The sequence below is a fragment of the Heterocephalus glaber genome, unplaced genomic scaffold (genome assembly GCF_053883595.1).
Source record: "Heterocephalus glaber isolate CG9 unplaced genomic scaffold, H.glaber_assembly_v1.0 deba00001532, whole genome shotgun sequence".
Lineage (NCBI taxonomy): Eukaryota > Metazoa > Chordata > Mammalia > Rodentia > Bathyergidae > Heterocephalus > Heterocephalus glaber.
The window spans coordinates 22,301,511-22,307,510 of record NW_028258330.1 but is presented as its reverse complement, the minus strand read 5'-3'; positions in this window follow the sequence as shown (position 1 = coordinate 22,307,510).

Below are 6,000 nucleotides of genomic sequence, written 5' to 3'. Positions count from 1 at the left end.
AAAAACAAGTATAGAGGGCCGAGGATATAGCTCAGTGGCACAGCACCTGCCTGGCAAGTGGTAGGTCTTGACTTCAATACCTGGTACCAAAAAATAAAATAAAATAAAATAAAGTATAGAGCCGGGTGTGGTGGCTGGCTTTGAACTCACTGTGTAGCCCAGACTGGCCTCAAACTTGCAGCAATTCTCCTGCCTCAGCCTCCCAAGTGCTGGGATTATGGGCATGTGCCACCAAGCCCAGCTCAGACCTGCTGATATTCTGCTAGTTGTACCACCAATGTCCTTTATAGCAAACAAATGAAAAAGTTGATCTTATCTAGCATATGGGCTGCATCTAGTTTTTAATGTCTTTTCAGTCTCCTTTTCCTAAAATAACATAGCGCCTTAGTTTTTCTTTGAGTTTTATGACCTTGACATTTTTTGAAGAGTATAGCCCAATTTTCTTGTGAATGTCCCATGGTTTGGATTTTGCTGTTGTTTCTTTATGATTTGATTCAGAGCAGAACTTTGGGTAAGGACACCACAGGAGCAATGCTGTTCCCACCCAGGGCCCCTGAGGTAAGGTCACTGTCCTGATACTGCTGAGTTTACCTTGATCAGCACACTAAAGGTGGTGTCCTCCCAGTTTCTGTACTGTGAAGTGACTATTTGTCTTTGTAACTAATAAATATCTTGTGGGAGATAAATTGAGACTATACATGAATCATGATCAAAATTTGGGTGAATGCTACTACCAACTACCATCCAACAGAAAGGCAAGGATCTTCAACATGAAAAGGGGCATGCCACATGTTGGTAATAGTGCATGACAAGTTTGAACTTGTTTGGTGCAATCTGTCAGTTGTGAGCCAAGGTTGAGAGAAAGTGTGTTTTAAAGTGTGCCATCAAGCATGCATCACAAAGAATGCATTAATGTGAAATTTTGTCAATTTCATTGGAGTTGTACAATTGTGCGGTGTTATGGCTTGCATCTAGATGTCCCCCCAAAGCCTCATGCGGTCATAGGTGGGGCTTTTTGGAGGTGGTTTAATCTAGGGTGTGTGGTACTGGGATGAAGGCTGTCATGCTGGGATTGACTCATGGTGTGATTGATGCTAGGATTAAGGCTGCCCCACACTGGGTGTGAGTGCTACCCTAAGGGTGGGTAGCCTGGATAAGATATGAGAGAAAGAGAGAGGGATGCTGTTTGTTGCTTGTCAATTGCTGCTTGCTGCCTTTCTGCCTTCTGCCTGCCAAGAACTGTCTTTCCTCCGATGCCCCTCTCCCATGGCACCCTGCCTTGGAGCTAGAGAACTATGAACTGAAACCTCTACAAACTGTGAACCAAAATAAACCTTTCCTCCTTTAACTTTGGGTGTTGGGTACTTTGTCTCACCAATGAGAAAAAATAACTAAGACACACAGCTTCAGATTCCTGTTTTTTAAAAAAATGTCATTACAAGAGAGGAAACATGGATATATGATTATAATTCTGAGGCCAAGATTCAGAGTTCTCAATAGAAATCACCCAGTTCTCCTCCTGAAAAACACACACACACACAAAAACATGTCAATCAAGAGCCAACATCAAGGTGATGTTGATTGTGCTTTTTGACCTTGATGGAATTGTACAAGCTGAGTTTGTACCCAGGAACACTATGGTGGACTCTGAATATTATAAGGGCTTACTAGAGTGTTTAAAAAATGATGTGCATAAGAAAGTGGCCTGAGAAATGGGCACTTGGTTTCATCCTCCATCATGACAATGCCCTATTTCACACGTTGCTTCTGAAACAGCAATTTCTGTCAAATAAAAGCATTATCGTGTGTCCTCATCCACCCTATCAACCAGCTCTGGAACCATGCAACTTTTCTGGCTCTTCCCCAAAGTGAAAATGACCACAAAAGGTAAACATTTTGAATCAATTCAGGACATCAAGGAAGCCACGACAGTGCAACTAAAGACACTCATGAAAGAAGACTTCCAAAACCACTTCAGAAAGTGGAAAGAACCATGGGAAATGTGCGTATGAAGCAAGGGGGAGTATTTTGGAGGAGGTTAAAAGCCATGTGCCTTTTGCTGTAACAATTTAAAAATTTAAACATTCACTGTATTTTGTTATCGTCTTTATACTTCAACCTACATATTTGCTAGCAAGATGAAACATTTTTCATTAGATGTAATTATTATTTGACCAAGGAAAACAAGAGCAGGGAGCAATAGTCCTTCAGGGGGACAGAGAGTCAGGTGAGTCTCCCGCCCACCCAGACTTCTCCCAGCCTTTCCGCAGTCTCAATTCCTTGAGACCTTCCAGAAGTGTTCCATGGGTAGAGAGCTAAAATACACACATGTCCTCTTGTAGAGTTCTACGTACACACAGGGTAACTAAATATAGTCACATTATTCTGCATCTCACTGTATTTCGCTCAACATTTTGAAGACCATTTTCCATTTGCACTAAAAGAGATCATGTGCTGATTTTAATAATTCAGGTCTACCTGAGATGCAATCCCGGGACAGTGCATTCTCTTCATATTCAAAACCAAGGAAACTGAAGCCCAAGGTGGGAACAGGACAGGCCCAAGGTCAGAGGCAAAACAGACCTGGAAACCAGCCTGGCACCCTGTACAGGGAGCTGACAGGTCTGACTGCTGGGGACCAAGTTGGTATGATGCTGGTGTCTATCTTCACAGCAAGGCCTGGTGCCTTCCTAACAAAATGTCAGGTGGGGCTCTTGGCTCTGTTCTCAGTCTGGCTTCTCGCTGCAGCCCTCCCCCACCCGGGGTCCTCTCTTAGCTCTGGTGAGGGACTCCCCTCCAGCTCCCTGCTGGGCTGGGCCTTGGGAGCCCCACTGATCCTCTGACAGCCCAAGACAGATCGGAGGGAGTGTGTATTCAGGTGCAGGGTGAGCACATGGAGGCCAGATGAGGATGGGGTGGGGGGTCAGGGGCCCACTGAGGTGGGGGATCGAGGACCGAGGCAGGCGAGGACAGAGCATCCCATAGACACCTGCCTCCTCTCTCTGCCTCACTGGGTCCACTCTCCTGGGGGCTTCTGTCTTCCTGCCTCCTTTCACAGTCATGGGCAGTGCAGAGAGACTGGGTTCAGGGCTTGCCCGGGTTCTCTCTCTCTCTCCATGGCCTTCGAGGCCCAGTGATGCAGCAGAGAAGATGGAGTATGGGGGAGCCTGGTCAGCCCCTCTGGTGAGACTCTGGATGATGCCAGCTCCTTTTGAGCCTTAGTTTCCTTGGGTGACAAGGAGGAAACCGGCTCCCCCAGCGGACAGTGCAGTGTGGCCAGAAGACGTCTCTAGGTCCCTCCACTTGCCTCCTACAGCCCCACTCTATGTTTCCTGTCTGGTAATGGAAGCCCCTGGCCGCCGGCCCTCAGGCCTGCTTTTCGGAAGTCCTCCTCCTTCTCCTTCCCCTCCTCCTGTGCAGACATTGGCCCCATGTGGTTTCACAGGGCAGTGTAGAGCCTATGTCCCATGAGCTCCAAAAGTCCTTAGATGGCATGCGCCTCTCAAGTGGGCACTGAGCACTGTGCTGTGAAGGGGGGGTGGAGGTGCAGGCTCAGAGGTCACACCAGCCTGGAACAGGCAGAACAGGAGGGAGGGGTCTCGAGGAGGCACTATGAGCAGGGAGGAGGAGGAGGCTTCTGTGATACAGACAGAGACTTGTTCTGGGGGTGCAGAGGGGAAGCTGGGGGGGATGGAGAGAGGATGGGGCTCTGTCTGGAAAGGGGCTAGGGACTTAGAGAAGGGGATGGAGTCTCAGATGGGGAATAGACTTCTGGGAGGGCCTTTTTTGAGGAGGGGGAGGAACACAGGCCCCTGTAGCTCAGGGAGGAGGGAGGCTGTGTCTGTGGAGGTCAGGGACAGGGGACTGGGTAGCGCTAGAACATTCCCCCCTCCCCTCAGCCTGGCAGCCCTTTTCCAGCTGAGGGACCCGGCTAATTAGCATTAATGAGCAGCTGAGCCTCTTCCTGGGATCTGCATTCAGAGGGAAAATCAGCCCCACTGCGGATGGCAGCAATGCCAGCCTTCCAGGAGGGGTGGTGAGCAAGCAGAGGTGACATTGCTAACCCTGTGTGGTTTTGCCTTCCCTGCAGATCTAGAAGGGACCTAGGGACCATCCTGACTGGAGAGGGTTGAGGGACCATCTTGACAGGGCATGGCAAACTATCCTGTGCTGGCTGTGGCTGAGGTGAGGGTCCTGGGAAGGGGCAGGAGTGTGGCCCTCATGGACCTCACTGGAGGTCCTGATGGTGAGGTACACTGCCCACTGTGGAGATGAGGGGACAGAGTGCGTGTGCTGTGCTGGCCTCATGTCCAGAGGGCTTTACTGAGTCTTCCAACCTAATGTGGTGGCCTCTGGTATTAATTCCATTTTACAGATGGGGAAGCTGAGGCACAGAGTAGCCACACAATGAGGGTGGCTAAGCTGGGATGTGAGCCTTCTGACCCGGCTCTGCCTGGCCATGGGGGTTGACAGTCTCTCTCAGCCCCTCTCTGCAGGGATGCTGGTATGTTTGGTGTCCCTGGCAGGATTGGGAGGTGAGACTTAAGTATAAATAAATAAACAGGGAGCAGATGGTGGTGGGGGAAGGGCAGGGCCAGGGCCTCCCACTTCTCCCTGGGAAAACGTCACTGGGCCAGAGCAAATGGATTCCAGACCCAGGGCCGGGAGCCCCCTGTCCAGGCTGCTCCTGCCTGTGCTCTGGGACCCACCCAGCCTGTGGGGCCCTACCGGGTCCTGGGTTCCACCTATCCCTCAATCTTCTTCACATGTGGCCTTGAACAAGTCATGTTACCTCTCTATGCCTCCATTTCCCAATCTGTCAAGTGAGTGGAAGGAGAATGAATTCTGTCAGGTGTCTGTTCTGGGCATCCTACTCAGGGAAGCCTTCCTTGCTTGCTCCAGGCAGCCTTTGATAGAGCAATAGTTTAGTGTCTCAAGGAGAGTGCTTGTGTCTTTCATCACAGCATTCATTCAACAGACCTGTGCACCATGCCACCCTCAAGGCTGACACAGCTTTTCAGTGTAGCTCAGGCACCTGCGGAGGGGCATCGTGTGAATAAATGCATGGGTGGGTACATAAAGAGCTATGAAGATCTATTATGCTTTGTAAATGTGGAAACTGGGGTCGGGGTTGGGGGGGGTGGATAAAAGATGACATCAGTGGACAGCAACCAATTATTAAATCCTAATAAATCCACGGTTAGAAAGGCATTCCTTTTTCAGTCTCACTGCCAAGAACAAAGTCCAATAATGCCAGCCAGTAACCAGTAACACCTGTCCCCCACACCCCTGGCCTGATCTTGAACTTGGAGCTTCTGCAGACTACACTACCAGTTAGATTTGACTCAAGTTTATATTGTTTTGTTTCCATTTTATTTGTTTCAGTTGGTTACATTGTAATTGTGACAAGTTTCTGATTTTGGTGCTTAGGTTTGGACATTAGTGGCAGGAGTTTGACGCAGTCTCGGCACCCTGAAGAAAGCTTTGGAACTTTCTGATGAAGGGATTCAAGTGGCAAAGGGGCTTGATCACAAAAGGTGATCAGGGAACTTGTGCGTGATGGAAGTGTTCTGTGTTTTAACTGTGGCATGACTGTGTACATGTGTCACAATACATTAAACAGTAACACAATGGGTGCTTTTTATTGTATGTAAATTATATCTTAAAGTTGATTTAAAACTGTGTGTTAAGAAGTCAGATTCTGGTCGAAGATACTTAGAAAGTATTGGTACAGACACTGCGTGGGTGTGACGAAGTCCTCAAGTTGACCATCTCATGGTAAAGGTTAGAGTCAGTAAATAAATGAATAGATAGGAGACTGAATGAATGAATGAGCAACAGAATGAATATCTAGCCTGTCTATGGTAGGAATCCATTTTACACAGCGCCAGCATTTGGGAAGTCCTGACCAGAGGCTGTTCTATCTCAGTCTGCCTAGCTCCTAGGACAGGGGTCTCGTTACTTTGTGACACAGCCCTTTCCATGTCTAAACACTAGGTG